This window comes from Macaca nemestrina, chromosome 14 (genome assembly GCF_043159975.1).
Source record: "Macaca nemestrina isolate mMacNem1 chromosome 14, mMacNem.hap1, whole genome shotgun sequence".
Lineage (NCBI taxonomy): Eukaryota > Metazoa > Chordata > Mammalia > Primates > Cercopithecidae > Macaca > Macaca nemestrina.
The window spans coordinates 56,777,141-56,789,224 of NC_092138.1; the positions used below are offsets into that span (position 1 = coordinate 56,777,141).

At 37.1% G+C, this 12,084-nt stretch overlaps 1 long non-coding RNA gene across 1 annotated transcript; it reads left to right on the forward strand.

The window, feature by feature from the left end:
- Nucleotides 1-201: 201 nt before the first annotated feature.
- Nucleotides 202-11,097, forward strand: LOC112428892 (uncharacterized). The gene is made up of 2 exons (XR_003020954.2): nt 202-2,164; nt 6,261-11,097. It is a non-coding gene; the product is annotated as an uncharacterized lncRNA (long non-coding RNA).
- The last annotated feature ends 987 nt before the right edge of the window (nt 11,098-12,084 follow it).

Genomic DNA, 12,084 nt, shown 5'->3' on the forward strand with positions numbered 1-12,084 from the left:
CTGTTCCACCTTTGCCTTCCACTGTGATTGTAAGTTTCCTAAGGTTTTCCCAGATGCTGAGCAGCATCATGCTTCCAGTAAAACCAGCAGAACTGTGAGCCAATTATACCTTTTTTCTTTGTAAATTACCCCATCTCAGATACTCAAATTTTTTTTTTTTTTTTTTTTTTTTTTTTTTTTTTTTTTTGAGACGCAGTCTTGCTCTGTCACCCAGGCTAGAGTGCAGTGGCATGATCTCGGCTCACTGCAACCGCCTCCCGGGTTCAAGCAATTCTCCTGCCTCAGCCTCCCAAGTAGCTGGGATTACAGGCATGTGCCAGCATGCCCTTCTAATTTTTGTATTCTTAATATATTGAGACGAGGTTTCACCATGTTGGCCAGACTGGTCTCAAACTCTTGACCTTGTCCCAAAGTGCTGGGATTACAGGCGTAAGCGTCCGCACCCTGCGCTCAGATATTTCTTTTTTTTTTTTTTTTTTTTTGAGACAGAGTCTTGCTGTGTGGCCCAGGCTGGAGTGCAATGGCGTGATCTCAACTCACTGCGAGCTCCGCCTCCTGGGTTCACACCATTCTGCTGCCTCAGCCTCCCGAGTAGCTGGGACTACAGGTGCCTGCCACCACACCTGGCTAACTTTTTGTATTTTTTTAGTAGAGATGGGGTTTCACCATGTTAGCCAGGATGGTCTACATCTCCTGACCTCATGATCTGCCTGCCTCGGCCTCCCAAAATGCTGGGATTACAGGCGTGAGCCACCGTGCCCGGCCAGGTGTTTCTTTATAGCAATGAAGAATGGCCTGATACAGTTTCTTTATTTTTCTATAAGCTCTTGTTATATGGTTCACTTATTTCAAATTTTCTGATGACTTTCAGACCAAAATAGGTTATTCTGAAAGACACAGTGAGAGCAGCAACTAACTAGGATGTAGGCAGTTTTGTTAAATAGAGGAAATCTGTCCTGTAAGGAAAAAGAAAAAAACAATTTTCTTATGTGAAATTACAGCCTAAAATAGGATTTATCATTGCACTTCGTTTGGTTACTCTTCAGTTATGGACATATTTTATTAAATAGTAATCTTAATTGGTTTATGAGGAAAATATTCTATGTCATATATATAAAACAAATATATTTTATTGACTAGTAATCTTAATTGGTTTGTGAGGAAAATATTATATGTCTGTATATGTATATATATAGAGAGAGAGATATCAAATATTTCAGAAACTTTCTTCTGAATGGGGCCTCTGAAAGAGTCTGGCCAAATATTCTGTAAATTCAAAAACTGAAAATATCAGAAGGTTTGTGAATTGTGTTTACATTGAATAACTCCAGTATTCAAAAATATTTGTAGCCTATATTATATGGTATAAATATTTCATATGATGCCATTATCAAAATGTTTTAAATTTATCCATGTACCTACCTAACTAGTATACTTTCATTACTGAAGTTGAAAAGCTTTAAATCATAGAGCTGTTCTAAGAAAATCTCTAAACTGAGACATACTTTGAGAAGAATCAGTACAGAAAATTTCCAACATTTTTCCAGTCTCTCCTTTACTGATCCCACCTCCCATGTTAAAAAGCAATACATCAAAAAGTCTGTTTGAGTATACCTTTTTATTTAAGATAATATTTACACTGGGAATTTATAAAAGTTTAGGTTAAATTACATACAGTTCTCAGTACATATTTATTTTAATGACATGACTTTGATGCTCAAGCAACTTATTACTAGTATGTAAAACGAACTGGATCACACAAATGTACATTAGAGTTTGCTACCTTGTAAACCCTTTGTGAGGCTCTTCCTGCTCTCTTCCCAGCCACACTCTGGGCTCCCCAGGCCTTCCTCTCAACCTCACAGATCTCTGGCACTAATATCAGCAGAGGAAGGAGTGGAGATGAGGCTAAGTGGACTAAAACAATGGGGAAGGGAAGAAGACAGAGCAAGCAAAGTACCTTGTGACCTTAAAATAATGAGCCATGTTTTCCTGTGTGTCTAGTGAACTGTCTCTAAAGACAATTCAAAAAAAGAAGCTATAAAAATGTTGAGAATAAAAGCAACATCCTTGTGATTAAAAGCCTGCCCTACCGAGTTTGCTGCTTTGAAGCACAACACACATTTGAATGTAACTGAAAAGAAAATTTCAGCATATTTAGAAGGTAAGAAACGCCAGGTGAGGTGCAAAACTGCCTTACAACTTGACAATTATTGTTTATAACTTATATTTCAATCTTTTAAAATAGTTGATAAAAGACATAATGTTCTCCCTTCCTCACATTTATTATCAAGATAATGAGGAACTTCTCAGCCGAGATAGGAATGAATTTTTTTGATTCAGGGCGAAACCCTGCTGTGTGCCTCTAAATTTTCAGAATTTTTCAGTATTTTTGCCATTGAAGCAACAGTAGTGGATGAGCAAAGAGTGAAAATTTCAATGCAAGTGAGATTTCTAAATGGCGATGGTAGACCAGGATAGCCATGGAAGATAACATATTTGCAGGTTCTAGGGATTTGGATGTGAACATTTCTTCCTTCAAAAAATGTTCATATCCAAATCCCTAGAACCTGTAAATATGTTACCTTCCACGGCAAGACAGACTACAAATGTGATTAACGTAAGGATCTTGAGACGGAGAGATTATTCTGGATTATCCAGATTGGCAAAATATAATTACAGATATCCTTATAAGAGGGAGACAAGGGGGCCAGAGTCAGAGAGAGGAGCTATGCCAACAGAAGCAGAGGATGGAATGATGCTCTTTGAAGACGGAGAAAGGGGGTGTGAGCCAAGAATTGCAGCAGTCTCTAAAAGCTGAAAAAGGCCAGGAAACAGATTTTTCCCTAGAGCCTCTAGATGAATTTTACCCTAAGACACATTTCAGACTTCTGACTTCCAGAACTGTAAAATAATAAATTTGTGCTGCTTTAAGTCACGGAATGTGTGGCATTTTATCACAGCAGTGATACAAAACTAATACAGCAAGCATTGCAGAGCATGAACGCAACATATGCCTCAACCCTCTGCAGTTATTTTTTTTCACCAGCTATAGTTTTCATCCTCATACTTATCATAATCCCATTGCCAATAACAGGAAGCACTAACGATGTAAAGTTCATCATATGGGTAAAACAAAATATATTTGTACTATAAAGACAGCCTATCAGCAAGTAAAACTTTCCATTTATCAAATTCATTTAACTAAAACTTATTGAATAAAGAAGTGACCACAGCCAGGTGCTGTGGCTCACGCCTGTAATCCCAGCACTTTGGAAGGCCGAGGTGGTGCGTCACCTGAGGTCAGGAGTTCAAGACCAGCCTGGCCAACATGGTGAAACCCCGTGTCTACTAAAAATACAAAAATTAGCTGGGCATGATGGCAGGTGCCTGTAATTCCAGCTACCTGGAAGGCTGAGGCAGGAGAATCACTTGAATCCGGGAGGTGGAGGTGGCAGTGAGCCGAGATCGTGCCATTGCATTCCAGCTTGGGCAACTGAGTAAAACTCCGTCTCAAAAAAGAAAAAAAAAAAAAGAAGTGACCAAGACCAATAAAAATTCCCACCCAGTTGGAATTTACATTCTAATGGGAGACATGGGAAATAAATACATTACACAATTTTATATAAATATATGTTTTCTGTGGGAAATGCAAATACTAGCTGATTCTGGAAAACTAAATCAAGTGTCCCTTCATAAATCCAACTTCCAGTTTCATGAACCCTTTACTACTGTAAAATGTTTTTTCCTCGGGTATTCAGGTAAAACCTCCAGGGGTTCTTCAAGGCCTGCCATTTCATTTCACATCAATTTTCTCAAATTTTATGGGATAATCACTGTGAAAAAAACATTTAAAATGGTCCATTTTCAAGGCATGATAAATCTAAGTACTGGCAGCCAGCCTAAGGATGTAAAAAACCACACAGCTCATGCACCTGGAAAGTCACGATAAGCGAAGAGACTGTAAAGGAGGGGTCAGCCCATAAAAGGGAAGAAAGTTCCGTTATTGGGAAATCAAAACTTAAGCGGGGAAGGGGGTGGGGGGGTATAACCTTATAAGGGGAATAATAAAACTTAGGCTTTGTCCGGAAAGATTGTAACCTGATAGTACTCAACCAGTGAGGAACTGGGGGAGGGACTTGCATGCTAGGAGATAAATTACCTGCTGTAACTGCCCTGGGTATGCCTGCCTACCAGACACCCAATCTTGCAAGACCTCTATGCAAAGCCTTGCTTCCATTGTTCTTTGTGTCTCCAAGTCCATTCTTTGAGTTTGGACGGGTGAATGTGTTTCTCACAATCACTTTCTAAAGAAGGCATAAATGAATATTACTGCCATTCTCCAGCCTCTGTCCCTGTGATCCACCTCTAGGCTACATGCCATGTTCTGGCCAAACAGAAAAGAAGGTTGAACTCCAGGGAATAGAAAAGCATGGTTAACTAGAAATATGGCCAGTAACACCCAAGCCCTGTTAGTATGTTCCCTTTGCATTACTTGTGGATAAAGCACTTTTCAACAAGATGTGGAAGTATAATTTTCTTGTATTTATGCCTGAAGTTATTAACCAGTAATTGTTCCAAGTGACTTTTTTTGAATGACATTTAATGGAACTATACAGGTAGTTTCATAGTATCCCCCATGTTTTTACTCAACTGAGGAACTATTTACAAGATCAGACTCCAAGCAGAAAATAAATCTGTATACGAAAAATGATTTAGAATTCAGAGATATCCTGCATTCCTTTCTCTCCTTTACCCCTTACATTCCGTTCATCAGCATCTTCTAAAATTTTACCTACAGAAAATCACTTGATCAGTCCATTTTTTTCCATTTCCATTATTATAATGCTAGTTCAAGCCACCATCATGTTATACTTGGACCTGAATGGACCTCTCACCTCTCTGCAATCCATTCTTCAAGAGCAATCACAGTAATACCTTTGATTTTATTAAATAATATTGAAAGTTCAGTAAATACAAATAATTTTACAGCAAACATCAGTGTTTTCACTACCTAGAGTTTACAAATTGTTAATAATTTGTGTTTACATATGAAGTGGTATTACAAATATGATACCAGAAATGGACATTACAAATACAGTGATGTCCTTTTTATTCTCCTCCTCATTCCCATAGTCTAGAATTAATCACCACCTTAAATTTGGTGTTTATCCTTCCAGGCTGTTTTTATACTTTTATTCTATATATGTGTTTATAAGTGGAATATGGAATCGTTTTATATCCTTAAAAATTACATAAACGGTATCATTCTCTACCTTCTTTATTCCATTGAACATTACTTAATTGAAGGCTATCCCTGTTGATTCTTATAGATCCTGTTTTTTTCATTTTAATTACTGTGTATTGTGTTCCACTGTGTGAATACCTCATTATTATTTCAATTTTCATACAGATTGATATTTAGTTGCTTTATGTTTTTCTCTACTACAGTGCCCCATTGAGCTCACTGGTGACTTTTTGTGCACATGTATACGACTTTCATTACCTAGATATAGAATTGCAAGATCATAAGGAATGCACGTTTTCAATTAGATCTTCCCAAAGAGGTTGTGCTGACTTACACTCTCACCAGCTATGAATCCTGGATTCAGTATTTTCAAACTTTAAATTTTTCCTAAGTATTGCTTTAATGGGATTTCTCTGATGACTAATGAGATCATATGACAACTGGACTTTCTTTTATGAATTACCTTCTTCATATCTATTGCCCATTTTCTATTGTATTATTTGTCTTTTGGAAGTTTTATTTTGCAGATATCTTCTCTTAGTCTAAGCCTCATCTTTTCATTTTGTAGAAATTTAAAGGGATTCTTGCAATAACTTTTAATGGCAAAAACAACAGTTACTTTTGTACCAACCTAATATAAGGTATTATTTGTTATTTGAAATTTTTAATCAAGGTGATATTTAAACACAAATTAGATAGTAGTACTAAGGTTTTATTAAAATTAAACAATAACCTTACTATAAATCCTGTATAGTTTGTAGTATATTTTGGAATATAATGGAGGATGAACCTATCATTCCCAACAGTCCCTAGAATAATGCTTTGCACATGGCGGGTATTCAACAAATATTTGTTGAGTAAATAAATGATTATTTTTGTTACTGTGATAAAATTCTAACTTAAGAAACTTATACCCAGTGTTAGATAGTCAAGATTCTGATTCTGAGAGTGATCAAAACAGTTAAGTAGCACATGTCATAGAGGTTTTTTAATGGGGTTTCCTTCTTTGTAGATATACAGCACATCATATAAGTCCCACAGTCAGGCTTACCTCAGCTACAAGGATTGAGATGTCACACAACGACCTTTGCAAGAGAAGAAAAGGTTACAAAACAGAGGAAATCTGGGTTTCAGAACAATGGGAGAGTGCATGTAGAATAGTGGCTAATTGCATGGATTCTGCAGTCAGACCAATCAGGCTTTAACCCTGGGTCTTCTACTTGTTAGCTGGATAACCTTGGATCACCTACCTTCTCTAATTCTCAATTTCAACAACTGCAAAGTAAGAAAAATAATGTCTCTCTCATAGCATGCCATAGAGATTAAATGACCTAATGTATTAAAGCATCTCCATAGTACCCAACACCAAAGTGTTCAAAAATGGTAAAGGTTAGTGTTATTAAATGGAAGTTATTATATATTCTCAGAAATTATATAATGGCAATGCATCAATTTTAAATTTTAATGGCATTTAAACATTGCATTATGGGTATAATGTATTAAGGAATGCCTTTTCACTATAAGAACAAATAGCCTCAGATGATGTACTTCCTATTTTGATTTCTAGCTTCCATTGATAATTATTATAGACTTCGACAAATTTCAGGTATTGTTGCCTAAGCCTTTTGTTTTTAAAAATGTTCATATCTTTATTAAGACTTTGTATATAATTTTATAATACATAAATGTGATTATATACCTGCTTTCATAGTGAATTTTTAAAAATCTCATCTCCTCTCTCCCTTCTTCAACCTCCTTACATCCCATTCCCATGATAATTCCTGTTACAGCCTAGTATGTATCCTTACATTTTTTCTCTTGATTTATGTAATTCGATGCAGAACTATTCATACATATATTTACATATATTGCAAATACAGGGTTTTAAAAATAATTAATTTTAAAGATGGGGTCATATTATAAAGCAGGTTGCTTTTCTCACCCAACATTACCTAGGGGAAATACATCCAAATCATTTCGGTAGAACTTGAATTCCTGTTTTTGATGGCAGCACAATATTCCATGATTAGAGGTAGCATTATCTATTCAGCAATCCCTCAACTGTTGATTTTGTTTCCATTTTTTGGCAATGTAGACACTGCTACAATAAATATCCTTACATGCCTTTGTCTACTGATGTGTTTACTTCTTTGGAATAGATTCACAGGAGTAGGATTACTAGGTTGGAGGAGGACATGTGCATTTTACATTTTAATAGATGTTGAATCTTTTCCATTAACAGCAGGAAATATAAAAACACTTTAGGTCACTTTTATAGAAAATGTCACTTGTGTACAACGGTTATGTAGCAATAAATGTAACATCTTTTAAAAAAGAGAAAACAATAAATTTCTGGTAAGGAAGTTCTAAAGAAAGAAGCAATCCATTGGGATATGCCCTCCTTTAAAATTACTGTTATTAGAAAGTGGAATTTGGTAGGTGATTGGAGCAGGGGCAGGAGGCTTGAAGAAGAAAGAATACGGAAATAGAAATCTTTCCAAGTTCACTTTCATCAATAGTGACTTTCCTTTCCATAATAGTGCTGTCCTAACACAGGATGTCTGATCATCTTAGTAATACACAATTGTTTGGCCGTTACACACTTTTCCTTCCAAGCTCATTGGCTGCTTTTTCTTTTTGGCTAAATGCTTTGTGTGCAGCATGCTGATAAATACCACTTAAACATTTTTCACTACTTTTCTGTGGTAGGGAGTGGAGGAAGGGGAGAGAGTTCCAAGAACAAGGGCTTTTTGTGATATACCGATGATGCTATCAAGTCCTTAAACAAGTACGTAAGAAGTCTTAGCAGAGTTAATTGCTCAATTCACTACTTTTATAGTACATCTTTATAGGGAGCAGAATAAAATACCATGATTTACAAGTTGGAATGAAAAAAGCACTTCATAAAACATATTTATCAGGCCATTCCTGTTGATAGGAACACTAATAGAGGCTAATTTTTAAAAATTTCTTCATTAGTAATTTCCATTAAGAAATATTAGTCCTGTACATGGTAGATATAAAATAAGTAAAAATATTAACATACTTAATCTGCATATTTACTTTAAAAATGTGGTAGAAAAGTAAAAATTGGGCCGGGTGCAGTGGCTCATGCCTGTAATCCCAACACTTTGGGAGGCCAAGGCAGGCAGATCATGAGGTCAGGAGTTTGAGACCAGCCTGACCAACAGGGTGAAACCCCGTCTCTACTAAAAATGCAAAAATTAGCCAGGCCTGGTGGCGGCACCTGTAATCCCAGCTACTCAGGAGGCTGAGGCAGGAGAATCGCTCGAACCCGGGAGGCAGAGGTTGCAGAGAACCGAGATCGCACCACTGCACTCCAGCTTGGGTGACAGCGCGAGACTACGTCTCAAAAAACAAACAAAAAAACAAATTGGCTAGAAGGAAACTATTCAAAATGCAAAAGGCTTAAAACTGTGAAACCTCCAGCCTGCAGATCAGCAGGAAAAAAGTCTGATTAATCCATGACCAAATGAACTAATTTAAAAGACACCATGAAAATGAAATTTGAAACAAAATACCTATGAAATTTTAAATTATTTTAAGAACAAAACTCTCCCGTATGTTTCATTAAACATGAAAATACATTTTTTAAACATAAATCTGTCTAAGTATTATTAGCTTTCTTTCTCAACACATCGAGAAACGTAGGCAGTGAGATATTGTCTGAGTTTCTTATCAGTTGTATTTTCTTATTTCTTGAATCACAGTTATGCTTAAGACAAGAGCATTCTGGCAAATATTTATTGTTCTAAGAAATTTGTCATCTTTTTAAAGGACTGCAGAAACTCTATTTTATTTTATTTTTTAAAAAAACCTAATTCAAATTAAGCAGGCAATGTGTTCATGAAAAGGAAGAGAGATTCTCCCTCAATTCCTAGGGAAAGTCAGGGGCGGGACACAGAATATTCTTTTACAGTAACATTGGGATTGTCTTTTCTCATCAGCTCTAGGTTTAGACAAGCAGTGGGCCTGGTCTTTATCAGGTTTCCACTGAAATGAAGAGAAGCGGGTGAAGGTAGAGACCAGGCATATCTTCCAGCATGGGAGTGACTAAGAAGTGCCATATCTCTTCTTTTCAGCCTAAACCTTCAAAGAGGCAAATTATTACAGGGTAATTTAAACTATCAAGCTAAGAAAATGCACACACACAAAATACCTAACTGTCAAAGGGCCGATTCACAACTTGGTCACTTAACTGGAGGAGAAAAGGAATCTTTGGAATTAGAATAAACAGACACATCTACAAATAGTTTATTATTTCTGCCAGAACTCCAAGTGGTTTCCCAATAATTTGAAGAATCTTCTGAGAAGGGTGCTCTGGAAATCCAAAGCTTATCTAGCAGAAACTCAAATTCTACACAAACCAAATAGATTCATCTTCCTCCCTAACCTACTCCTCTGCTTTTGACTTCTGTTTCTGTGTGACAGAGCCTGGTATCTGTGTTCTATTTGTATTATATATTCAGTTATTCTGTGTTCCCAGAAAAACTGGAATGCAAAATCCTTACTGAATTTGCTCTTTAATAAAAACTATGGGCCAGGCACGGTGACTCATTCCTGTAATCCCAGCACTTTGGGAGGCAGAGGTGGGTGGATCGCTTGAGCCCAGGGGTAAGAGACCAGTAAGGGTAATGTGATGAAACCCTATCTCCACAAAAATTACAAAAATTAGCCAGAGCGTGGTGGCAGACACCTATAGTCCCAGCTCCTCAGGAGGCTGAGGTAGGAGGATTGCTTGAGCCCAGGAGGTGGAGTTTGCAGTGAGCCGAGATTGAGCCACTGCACTCCAGCCTGGGCAACAGAGCTAGACCCTGTCTCAAAACCAAAACAACAACAACAGCAACAAACCTATGTAATATAAGTTCTCCACACTTCATTCCTCATTTGTAAATGAGGAATCAAACCTTGTAGAAAGAATAAAGAACATGGAAACCAGAAATATCTGTTCACACCCAAGTCTGCCATTTACCATGTGTGTTGCCCTGGGAAATGTTAAGGGTCTCCTAGTTCTTATATTCTTTGACTTACTGATTTATCTGATGATGTTTCCATATTTGTTACTATATCAAAGAAAGTTAAATATTAACAAGAGCCATAACATTAGCAGACACTGATTGCAGAGCATCTACATAATGTGGGGAAACAAAGAGAGTTGAAAGACTCCTAGGAAAGTGTTTTAATACACTTCACTCTACACAGCCATGTTCTTGCCCACCCATGACTTTGCCTGTAGCTGCCTCCACCTCAGCTTTCTCCCTACCATCCATTTATTTATATTCTATCCATACTTCAAAGGCCAACTCAAATATTTTCCCCTCACTGAAACCTCTTATGAAAATTTCAGTGAACATTGAACAATAACTGAACTTTCTAAATAAGTAATATTTAAATTCATTATGTATTTCCATGCTCAGCGATGTACAAGATACTTGTTTTGTTTTGTTTTTTTGAGACTGAGTATTGCTCTGTTGCCCAGGCTGGAGTGCAGTGGTGCGATCTCGGCTCACTGCAAGCTCTGCCTCCCAGGTTCACGCCATTCTCCTGCTTCAGCCTCCCAAGTAGCTGGGACTACAGGCGCCCACCACCGCGCCCAGCTAGTTTTTTGTATTTTTTAGTAGAGACGGGGTTTCACCGTGTTAGGCAGGATGGTCTCGATCTCCTGACCTCGTGATCCACCCGTCTCGGCCTCCCAAAGTGCTGGGACTACAGCCGCCCGCCACCACGCCTGGCTAATTTTTTGTATTTTTAGTAGGGATGGGGTTTCACCACATTAGCCAGGATCTCGATCTCCTGACCTCATGATCTGCCCGCTTTGGCCTCCCAAAGTGCTGGGATTACAGGCGTGAGCCACCGCGCCCGGCCTTATAACATACTCTTTGTTTCACATGCATGACGTGTATTTCAATTATTTATTGTTTTATTCATTTGCAGTAAACACTCACTGAAAATCTACCACATATTCTGTGATCTTGGACATTATTTATGTAAATTTTTTTTGTAAAATGGGAATAGAAATTGCTGTCTTTCAAAGTTGAGGAAGATTGAATGAGATAACATATGTGCAAGTGCCTGACCTGTGTTGTGGCATAAATGTCTGTTTTTCTTTCTTGTTTATAAACAGGTAGTTTCTGACAATTATTTTAAAAAATGAACTGCTTAACTTGTTCTCAAGATTAGGGATACTCTATCTAGAAAGCAAGTTTTTCATGTGCTATTTTGTAACTAGCACTGTCATTTTTTGAGTATTTCAGTATCTAGTTGGAGATGTCACATGAAAGAGTTTGCTAACTTCACTAATATTAATAGAATTTCATGGTTAAATGTTTGGAATGCTGGGATTTAAAACCAGTAAGGCATTTCCTTTTTTTCTCCCCACCCGCTTCAGTGAGGTTGTTCCATGCATTTGTAATACAGTTAGATTGTTTTGTCACATTCTGTATTCCGTCCTGAGATCCTCTAGCCTTTTAAATAATTTTTAAATTTTGCATTAAGATTTACTTTTTTTAAGTCGATAAATGCATAATGTCTTAATGTCGTGTATCTGTCATTACAGTATCATATAGAATAGTATCACTGTCCTGAAAATCTGCTGTGGTCTACTTATTTAGCACTCTCCTCAGATCCCTGGCAACCACTGGTCTTTTTTACTATTGCTATGGTTTTGCCTTTTCCAGAATGTCATATAATTGGAGGATTCAGGATGTGACCTTTTCAGTCTGACTTTTTGCATTTAGCAATATGCAGTTAAAATTAATGCATATCTATGCATAGCTTGATATCTCATCCTTTTTATCACGTAATAGTATCCTATT